Source organism: Lepidochelys kempii, chromosome 7, assembly GCF_965140285.1.
Source record: "Lepidochelys kempii isolate rLepKem1 chromosome 7, rLepKem1.hap1, whole genome shotgun sequence".
NCBI lineage: Eukaryota > Metazoa > Chordata > Testudines > Cheloniidae > Lepidochelys > Lepidochelys kempii.
Window position 1 is genome coordinate 52234282 of NC_136386.1, and position 11487 is coordinate 52245768.

Here is an 11487-nt window from a genome sequence, read left to right on the forward strand (position 1 = left end):
TAGGGCATCTGATTTCTTCATTACTTCTATTGGTTAGCAGGACTTCAGCTTGTTTCTGCTCCCTGCAATGCAGTATCTCTGCCTTCAGTGCATTCCTCCAGGGGAAATTGATAAAATGCAAATGAGCATGTTGGATTCAGTGATTTGGTACAGACCGATTCATGCAGCTGTCAAATACTCCTGTGCCACTTAACCTCTCTCTCGTTCCCAGCTGTGCATGTAGAACTCCGACACTTTGTAGCTGCAGAATCTCTCTGGCCAAAGGTCACTTTGTGGGAAGAAAACTTCTCTGGGAGCTGACCGGCTGAGGAAGTGGGTGTCCCTGCTGTTCATGGGCCACTCCACTGGTGGTTTCAGTTCCTTTAGCAAAGTGGTTCTCAACCCTTGGGGACCGCAAGCAGGTTTCAGGAGGTCCTCCAAGTAGAGCCAGTTAGACTCACGTGGGCCCACGGCAGAAAGCCGAAGCCCCATTGCATGGGGCTGTAGCTTGGGGCCCTGAGCCAGGCCACCAGGAGCTGAAGCCAAAACCTGAGCCATGTAGCTTCTGCGGAATCTCTATGGCATGGGGCCCCAGGTAAATGCGCTGCTTGCTACCCCTTATCACTGGCCCTGGCTTTTATATGCAGAAAACTAGTTGTTGTGGCACAGGTGGGCTGTGGACTTTTTATAGCATGGAGGGGGCCCTCAGAAAGAAAAAGGTTAAGAACCCCTATTTCAGCAAACACTGCAACTTATCTCTCTTAGCAAAAATGTCAGTATATCCATCCTTCCAGTCCGTGAGCAGAGCAGTAGATGGGCAGTGTGTGTTTGTGGCGGTAGGGGGCAGGAGGCAGGGGAATAGGTAATGTGCCAAGTTTAAACTCTCCGGGCAGGGTGGGTTCAGAATTTTCTATGTCTTTTGTATTCTGTAGCGTCACATGGGGGTGTCTTTCATTTGTGTTTCAACAATAAACTGCCTCTGCTGATGAGGTCTGAGCTGATGTATAGCTGGAGTGCATTGTCTGGGTTGCCAGGATACCGGGGCGGGAGCATGGCCATGAAGTGCAGATGGCCAAGAGAAGTCACAATGGCCTGTTACTGTAACAGGTGCAGTTGCCTTTTGCTATTCTTCTCTTCCTTCCCCCCTCCACCAATTCCTGCCCCAATGGGCTTCGCTCCTCCCCCCCTAAACTGATTAGTGATGAAATAGTTAATGGTGCCAGTGCACTAAGTTTGAATGTTAACACTCCAATCCTGTTAATGGGTGCTCACCCCACTGATTCACTGTCAGGCTCTCTTCAGACAGAAGCAGCCAGCACTGCAGTGGTGCTGTGGGTCCCATCTGAAAGTCAAGAGATTTTTGGTGAGCTCATGGGTGTCTTTGGCCTCCTGGTTTCTGAGACCTTGGGGCTGACAGATCACATCAACAAACAGGGCTAGAAACTGATGGGTTTTAAATGAAAGCTGAATTATCAGCTCATCCCAAGACTTCAGGAGCTGGGCCATTCCAGGGTGATGGTGGTTTCTGTCATTCTGAGCCTTAGCGGCTGAAGGAGAGCTCATAAGGGGGAATGGAGTGAAGAGTTTATCTGCTCTGATAGGCCCAAGCCTTTCCTGCTATCCTACTGTCTTGGCAACCTTTAGGAAAAAACCCTATCATTAAGCTAGGTAGCTGTAGGAGAGAATGCAGGCAGAAGCCCAGCAGCAGAGTGGGGGCTATCCTATTTATTGCACTCAGTGTGGCATGTATGATTACCTGCCCTGTGGGCAGGTGGCTTATGTGTGCATTCCATGCAAGGAGGTCCTGGCCCTCAGAGACCGTGTACGGGCTTTGGAGGCCAGTGTGGCGGAACTGGAGGAGCTAAGGGAGGCAGAGAGGTATGTTGATGAGGCTTTTACTGTAGATTTGTCCCACCTCCGCTCAGAGAGCCCCTGCACTTTTAAGGAGGATGAAAGGCCCAAGGAAGGGGAACAGTCAATGAGAGCAGAGGGAAACCTTCCCATAGTTGGGACCCTCCTTCCAGATGATGTTGGAGTATCCTCTCGCACTGAGGTTACCTCTCTCGGGGAGGGAACTCCAGTCATTAGGAAAAGGCAGGTGTTAGTAATGGGAGATTCGATCATTAGAAACACAGATAGCTGGGTTTGTGATGACTGGGAGAACCGTATGGTGACTTGCCTGCCTGATGCAAAGGCTGGGGATCTCTCGAGGCATCTAGATAGACTTATGTGTAGTGCTGAGGAGGAGCCGGTGGTCGTGGTACATGTAGGTACCAATGACATAGGGAAGGGTAGGAGAGACATGCTGGAGGCCAAATTTAGGCTGCTAGGAAAGAGACTGAAATCCAGGACCTCTATGGTGGCATTCTCAGAAATGCTTCCAGTTCCAAGTGCAGGGCCAGGTAGGCAGGCAGAGCTGCAGAGTCTCAATGCATGGATGAGATGATGGTGTAGAGAGGAGGGGTTTAGATTTATTAGGAACTGGGGAAGATCGCTATCCGCTTTCTTCCGGCAGCTCACGGAAGCTACTAGATCGCATGCCCTGATTCTCATGGGTGACTTTAATTTTCTTGATATCTGCTGGGAGAGCAATACAGCAGTGCATAGACAATCCAGGAAGTTTTTGGAAAGCGTAGGGGACAATTTCCTGGCGCAAGTGCTAGAGGAGCCAACTAGGGGGGGCGCTTTTCTTGACCTGCTGCTCACAAACTGGGTAGAATTAGTGGGGGAAGCAAAAGTGGATGGGAATCTGGGAGGCAGTGACCATGAGTTGGTTGAGTTCAGGATCCTGACGCAGGGAAGAAAGGTAAGCAGCAGGATACGGACCCTGGACTTCAGGAAAGCAGACTTCGACTCCCTCAGGGAACGGATGGCCAGGATCCCCTGGGGGACTAACTTGAAGGGGAAAGGAGTCCAGGAGAGCTGGCTGTATTTCAAGGAATCCCTGTTGAGGTTACAGGGACAAACCATCCCAATGAGTCGAAAGAATAGTAAATATGGCAGGCGACCAGCTTGGCTTAACGGTGAAATCTTAGCGGATCTTAAACATAAAAAAGAAGCTTACAAGAAGTGGAAGGTTGGACATATGACCAGGGAAGAGTATAAAAATATTGCTCGGGCATGTAGGAATGTTATCAGGAGGGCCAAATCGCACCTGGAGCTGCAGCTAGCCAGAGATGTCAAGAGTAACAAGAAGGGTTTCTTCAGGTATGTTGGCAACAAGAAGAAAGCCAAGGAATGTGTGGGCCCCTTACTGAATGAGGGAGGCAACCTAGTGACAGAGGATGTGGAAAAAGCTAATGTACTCAATGCTTTTTTTGCCTCTGTTTTCACTAACAAGGTCAGCTCCCAGACTGCTGCGCTGGGCATCACAAAAAGGGGAAGAGATGGCCAGCCCTCTGTGGAGATAGAGGTGGTTAGGGACTATTTAGAAAAGCTGGACGTGCACAAGTCCATGGGGCCGGACGAGTTGCATCCGAGAGTGCTGAAGGAATTGGCGGCTGTGATTGCAGAGCCATTGGCCATTATCTTTGAAAACTCGTGGCGAACGGGGGAAGTCCCGGATGACTGGAAAAAGGCTAATGTAGTGCCAATCTTTAAAAAAGGGAAGAAGGAGGATCCTGGGAACTACAGGCCAGTCAGCCTCACCTCAGTCCCTGGAAAAATCATGGAGCAGGTCCTCAAAGAATCAATCCTGAAGCACTTGCATGAGAGGAAAGTGATCAGGAACAGCCAGCATGGATTCACCAAGGGAAGGTCATGCCTGACTAATCTAATCGCCTTTTATGATGAGATTACTGGTTCTGTGGATGAAGGGAAAGCAGTGGATGTATTGTTTCTTGACTTTAGCAAAGCTTTTGACACTGTCTCCCACAGTATTCTTGTCAGCAAGTTAAGGAAATATGGGCTGGATGAATGCACTACAAGGTGGGTAGAAAGCTGGCTAGATTGTCGGGCTCAACGGGTAGTGATCAATGGCTCCATGTCTAGTTGGCAGCCAGTATCAAGTGGAGTACCCCAAGGGTCGGTCCTGGGGCCGGTTTTGTTCAATATCTTCATAAATGATCTGGAGGATGGTGTGGATTGCACTCTCAGCAAATTTGCGGATGATACTAAACTGGGAGAAGTGGTAGATACGCTGGAGGGGAGGGATAGGATACAGAAAGACCTAGACAAATTGGAGGATTGGGCCAAAAGAAATCTGATGAGGTTCAATAAGGATAAGTGCAGGGTCCTGCACTTAGGACGGAAGAACCCAATACACAGCTACAGACTAGGGACCGAATGGCTAGGCAACAGTTCTGCAGAAAAGGACCTAGGGGTGACAGTAGACGAGAAGCTGGATATGAGTCAGCAGTGTGCGCTTGTTGCCAAGAAGGCCAATGGCATTTTGGGATGTATAAGTAGGGGCATAGCAAGCAGATCGAGGGACGTGATCGTCCCCCTCTATTCGACATTGGTGAGGCCTCATCTGGAGTACTGTGTCCAGTTTTGGGCCCCACACTTCAAGAAGGATGTGGATAAATTGGAGAGAGTCCAGCGAAGGGCAACAAAAATGATTAGGGGACTGGAACACATGAGTTATGAGGAGAGGCTGAGGGAGCTGGGATTGTTTAGCCTGCAGAAGAGAAGAATGAGGGGGGATTTGATAGCTGCTTTCAACTACCTGAAAGGGGGTTCCAGAGAGGATGGCTCTAGACTGTTCTCAATGGTAGCAGATGACAGAACGAGGAGTAATGGTCTCAAGTTGCAGTGGGGGAGGTTTAGATTGGATATTAGGAAAAACTTTTTCACTAAGAGGGTGGTGAAACACTGGAATGCGTTACCTAGGGAGGTGGTAGAATCTCCTTCCTTAGAGGTTTTTAAGGTCAGGCTTGACAAAGCCCTGGCTGGGATGATTTAACTGGGAATTGGTCCTGCTTTGAGCAGGGGGCTGGACTAGATGACCTTCTGGGGTCCCTTCCAACCCTGATATTCTATGATTCTATGATTCTATGGGGAAACTTTTGGGATATGGGGAGCCTATACAGGAAGGATGGGCTCCACCTAAACCAAGGTGGATCCAGACTGCTGGCACTTGACATTAAAAAGATTGCAGAGTAGTTTTTAAACTTAGGCCTGGTCTACACTGGGGGGAGGGGAGGGATTAATCTAAGATACATCGACTTCAGCTACGCTATTCTCGTAGCTGAAGTCGACGTATCTTAGATTGACTTAGAATCACTTACTTTGCGTCTTCGCGGCACAGGATCGACGGCCGCCGCTCCCCCGTCAACTCCGCTTCTACCTCTCGCCCTGGTGAAGTTTCGGAGTCGACGGCAGAGCGATCGGGGATCAATTTATTGCATCTACACTAGACGCGATAAATCGATCCCCGATAGATAGATCGCTATCCGCTGATCCGGCGGGTAGTGTAGACGTGGCCTATGAGATGGGGGAAAGCCAATTGCTGCAGAGGAGCACGTGAATCAGACAGAGACTTCTCTTAGAGGAGAGTCTATTGATAGTGAGTCTCTAGATTTTAGTCAGGAGGAGAGGATGAAAGAGGATAAAATATGGGCCAGATCAGACAGGGAACATTCACATAAAAAAGAATCTGACACATCAGAAAAGGGCAGACAAATAAACAGTGACAAGTTTTTAAAGTGCTTGTACACAAATGCTAGAAGTCTAAATAATAAGATGGGTGGACTAGAGTGCCTTCTGTTAAAGGAAGATATTGATATACTAGGCATCACAGAAACCTGGTGGAGTGAGGACAATCAATGGGACACAATCGTTCTGGGATACAAAATATATCGGAAGGACAGAACAGGTCGTGGCGGGGGGGAGTGGCACTATATGTGAAAGAAAATGTAGAATCAAATGAAGTAAAAATCTTAAATGAATCCACATGTTGCATAGAATCTCTATGGATAGTAATTCCATGCTCTAATAAGAATATAACAGTAGGGAGCTATTATTGGCCACCTGACTAGGACAGTGATAGTGACGATGAAATGCTAAGGGAGATTAGAGAGGCTATCAAAATAAAGAACTCAATAATAGTGAGGGATTTCAATTATCCCCATATTAACTGGGTACATGTCACCTCAGGACGAAATGCAGAGACAAAATTTCTTGATACTTTAAATGACTGCTTCTTGGAGCAGCTGGTACAGGAACCCACAACGGGAGAGGCAACTCTCAATCTAGTCCTGAGTGGAGCACAGGATCTGGTCCAAGAGGTAACTATAACAGGACCGCTTGGAAATAGTGACCATAATATAATAACATTTAACATTCCTGTGGTGGGAAGAACACCTCACCACCCCAACACTGTGGCATTTAATTCCAGAAAGGGGAACTATGCAAAAATGAGGAGGTTAGTTAAACAGAAATTAAAAGGTACAGTGCCTAGAGTGAAATTCCTGCAAGCTGCATGGACACTTTTCAAAGACACCATAATAGAGGCTCAACTTAAATGTATACCCCAAATTAAAAAACACAGTAAAAGAACTAAAAAAGAGCCGCCGTGGCTTAACAATAATGTAAAAGAAGCAGTGAGAGATAAAAAACATTTTGTTACTACCTTTTGAGTTTTTAGCTAGCTGTTCTTCAACACTCCTTTTTGGCTTTTCTTAATACATTTTTACACTCAATTTGGCAGTGTTTATGCTTTCTATTTACCTCACTAGGATTTGACTTCCACTTTTTAAAAGATGCCTTTTTAAGTACATCAGAAGCAGGAAGCCTGCTAAACAACCAGTGGGGACCCTGGATGATCAAGATACAAAAGGAGCACTTAAAGACGATAAAGTCATTGCGGAGAAACTAAATTAATTCTTTGCTTCAGTCTTCACGGTTGAGGCTGTTAGGGAGATTCCCAAACCTGAGCCGTCTTTTGTAGGTGACAAATCTGAGGAATTGTCACAGACTGAAGAGCCACTAGAGGAGGTTTTGGAATTAATTGAGAAACTTAACAGTAACAAGTCACCAGATGGCATTCACCCAAGAGTTCTGAAAGAACTCAAATGTGAAATTGTGGAACTATTAACTATGGTTTGTAACCTGTCCTTTAAATCAGCTTCTGTACACAATGACTGGAAGATAGCTAATGTAATGCAAATATTTAAAAAGGGCTCTAGAGGTGTTCCCAGCAATTACAGACCGGTAAGTCTAATGTCAGTACCGGGCAAATTAGTTGAAACAGTAGTAAAGAATAGAATTGTCAGACACATAGAAGAACATAAATTGTTGGGCAAAAGTCAACATGGTTTCTGTAAAGGGAAATCATGTCTTACTAATCTATTAGAGTTCTTTGAAGGGGTCAACAAACATGTGGACAAGGGGGATACAGTGGACATAGTGTACTTAGATTTCCAGAAAGCTTTTAACAAAGTCCCTCACCAAAGGCTCTTATGTAAATTAAGCTGTCATGGGATAAGAGGGAAGATCCTTTAATGGATTGAGAAATGGTTAAAAGACAGGGAACAAAGGGTAGGAATAAATGGTAAATTTTCAGAATGGAGAGGGGTAACTAGTGGTGATCCCCAAGGGTCAGTCCTAGGACCAATCCTATTCAACTTATTAATAAATGATCTGGAGAAAGGGGTAAACAGTGATGTGGCAAAGTTGCAGATGATACTAAACTGCTCAAGATAGTTAAGACCAAAGCAGACTGTGAAGAACTTCAAAAAGATCTCGCAAAACTAAGTGATTGGGCAACAAAATGGCAAATGAATTTTAATGTGGATAAATGTAAAGTAATGCACATTGGAAAAAATAACCCCAACTATACATACAATATGATGGGGGCTAATTTAGCTACAACTAATCAGGAGAAAGATCTTGGGAGTTGTCATAAATATAAAGGGAAGGGTAACCACCTTTCTGTCCACAGTGCTATAAAATCCCTCCTGGTCAGAGGCAAAACTCTTTCACCTGTAAAGGGTTAAGAAGCCAAGATAACCTTGCTGGCATCTGACCAAAATGACCAATGAGGAGACAATATACTTTCAAAGCTGGAGGCGGGGGGAACAAAGGGTCTGTCTGTCTGTGTGATGCTTTTGCCGGGAACAGATCAAGAATGCAGCTTGGAACTCCCGTAAAAAGTTAGTAAGTAATCTAGCTAGAAATGCGTTAGATTTCTTTTGTTTAATGGCTGGTAAAATAGCTGAATGGAATGTATATTCCTATTTTTGTGCCTTTTTGTAACTTAAGGTTTTGCCTAGAGGGATTCTCTATGTTTTGAATCTGATTACCCTGTAAGGTATTTACCATCCTGATTTTTACAGAGGTGATTCTTTTACTTTTTCTTTAATTAAAAGTCCTCTTTTAAGAACCCGATTGCTTTTCCATTGTTCTTGAGATCCAAGGGTTTGGGTCTGTGTTCACCTGTACAAATTGGTGAGGATTTTTATCAAGCCTTCCCCAGGAAAGGGGGTGTAGGGCTTGGGGGGGATATTTTTTGGGGGGAGACGTCTCCAAGTGGGCTCTTTCCCTGTTCTTTGTTTAAAACGCTTGGTGGTGGCAGCATAGGGTTCAAGGACAAGGCAAAGTTTGTACCTTGATGAAGTTTTTAACCTAAGCTGGTAAGAATAAGCTTAGGGGATCTTTCATGCAGCTCCCCACATCTGTACCCTAGAGTTCAGAGTGGGGAAGGAATCTTGACAGGAGTCATCGTGGATAGTTCTCTGAAGACGTCCACACAGTGTGCAGCGGCAGTCAAAAAAGCAAACAGGATGTTAGGAATCATTAAAAAAGGGATAGAGAATAAGACGGAGACTATCTTATTGTCCTTATATAAATCCATGGTACGCCCACATCTTGAATACTGCGTACAGATGTGGTCTCATCTCAAAAAAGATAAACTGGCATTAGAAAAGGTTCAGAGAAGGGCAACTAAAATGATAAGGGGTTTGGAACGGGTCCCATATGAGGAGAGATTAAAAAGGCTAGGACTTTTCAGCTTGGAAAAAGGGGGGCGGGAATATGATAGAGGTATATAAAATCATGAGTGGTGTGGAGAAAGTGAATAAGGAAAAGTTATTTATTTGTTCCCATAATATAAGAACTAGGGGCCACCAAATGAAATTCATGGACGGCAGGTTTAAAACAAATAAAAGGAAGTTCTTCACACAGCGCACAGTCAACCTGTGGAGCTCCTTGCCTGAGGAGGTTGTGAAGGCTAGGACTATAACAGGGTTTAAAAGAGAACTGGATAAATTCATGGAGTTTAAGTCCATTAATGGCTATTAACCAGGATGGGTAAGGAATGGTATCCGTAGCCTCTGTTTGTCAGAGGGTGGAGATGGATGGCAGGAGAGAGATCACTTGATCATTACCTGTTAGGTTCAGTCCCTCTGGGGCACCTGGCATTGGCCACTGTCAGTAGACAGGATACTGGGCTGGATGGACCTTTGGTCTGACCCAGTATGGCCATTCTTATGTTCTTAATGATTTTATGAGTCAGCAAGTGTGTCTTCCCCAGTTTGTTAGAAAACCATTTTTGCAGCACAAACACCTCTGCCCTTTCACCTGGTGTTAATACACTGCAGATATAAATGCTTTCCAGAGATGTGTCAGATTGGCACAAGTGACCAGCAAAAGGAAAATCATGCTAACGCTATTAATTTCCCATGTTGCTGGGTCGGTACACCCAACTGCTTATAGGGCTGCCCAGGGCTTTTGGTTTTTTCCTATACAATCGCCCATTGTCTTAAAAAACAAACAAACAAACAAAAAAAAACCCTTCCCCATTTCCCCTTCCTGGGGCCCCCCTCTAGGACAGCAGTTTTCAACCAGAGGTCTGCAGCCCCCCCTGGGAGGAGGGATGAGCTGGTTTCAGAAGGGCCATGTGGCTGAAACTGGGAGCAGAACTGCAGGGAGCCCCACCCTAGGCAGGGTTGAAGCCAGGTGTGCTGAGGCCTGCCCCCCCGCCTTGCCAGGCCCTGGAGTGTTTCTACTATGTTAGGAGAGCCTCAGGAAGAAATAGGATGAGACCTCACCCCTGTTCTAGGACACACCCTCTTATGTGCGCTAGCAGGGGATCTGTCCTTTGTTCCATTGCAAAATGGTGGCAGCTGACATCTGCAACAGCGTCTTCAGCTACAGGGGTTGGTGCCTCCTTCCCTGGCCCAAGGACATGCTGCTTTTCTCTTGTAGCCTTTTTTGTTGTTTAAATTGAATTTGGTAGGTTTGTATTTAATGACCATGGGTTCAGCTCCTCTTGCTGCAGGTTCAAGCTCAGCACCATGACACTTACCTCTGGTGCTTTTCTCAAATGTGGAGCCTCTAGGAACAAAGGCAGGCCAAGGCTAGTGACTGCAGATATAATCACAAGTGCAAAATCTAGTACAGGTCACAGACACATCTGCATATTGGTTTCAGCACATACCCTAGTACTGGTTCCATTAAGACCCCCTCATACTGGTCCCAGTACATACCCCAGTACTGGTTCCAGTAAGAGTCCCATACTGGTCACAGTTCCTACACCAGTACTGCTTCCACTACATACCCCAAGTTTGCTCTGTCAACAGCACAGTGGCTGAAATGCACAAGCTCTTCATCTCCATTTACAAGCCTTTGAACCAGCCCCACAGGGTCAGCTGGGCCTCACCAGGTGCAACCCCCAGGGCATGCCAGATGGGGGCCTAGCTGGGCTTGGCCACACCAGTGACTGCAGTCCAAGCCCCCCACCACCTCTATTCAGAGGCACCACCCCCTCCTTACTCAGCCACACTGCCCCACCAGTCCCTACTCCTGAAAGCCTAGGTGCAGGGAGCTCATTTTCCCTTACAATGCTCTGAGCACCTCTCCCCCCCACCCCCGTATGCACCTGGAGCCAAGATCAGCTGCTCCCTTGTGAAAACCAAAGGGTTAAGTTAGAGGGAGTTGACTAGTCTCTGAGGTCAACTGGCCAGTCACCACTCAGAGTCTGGCCCATGTTGTATATTGAAAATGACATGACTCGATAGCTATTTTATTCATTTTTTAAAAACTTTTTATTCTGGCAAAGTTACAACAAAATGTTAACATTCTACATTGTATGACACATATTCAAGGTCAGGCTAATATTCCAAGAACATGGCTAAAGAGTCTGGCTTCTGGTGGGGGGAGTTGTCCTGCTCTGAGGCCGATAGAATTGGTGACCAGATTTCTACATACCTATTGGTTTTTGGCACTGCTTTAGTTGATGTGAACATTTTCCATGACAATAATAATCCATATTTTTATACGCCCAATTCCACAGGCGGAGGGAATCAAATTTTTTCTAATCCTGCTCAATATGGAACCTAGCTGCTAGCAATAAAAAACATGAAATAATCTGCTGTCTTGTTTAAAACGGGGATCCTTTACTGGAGCATTAAGTAAGCAGATCAGGGGATCTGCATTTTGTTATAAAATGAATGGATTTAATAATTTCCTCCCAAAACCATCTCATGTTTTGACACAACTACAATTCTTTTTAACCCTTTCCCCACAATTCCTCCAAGAGAGCACCTACCTATAACAGAAATATGATGT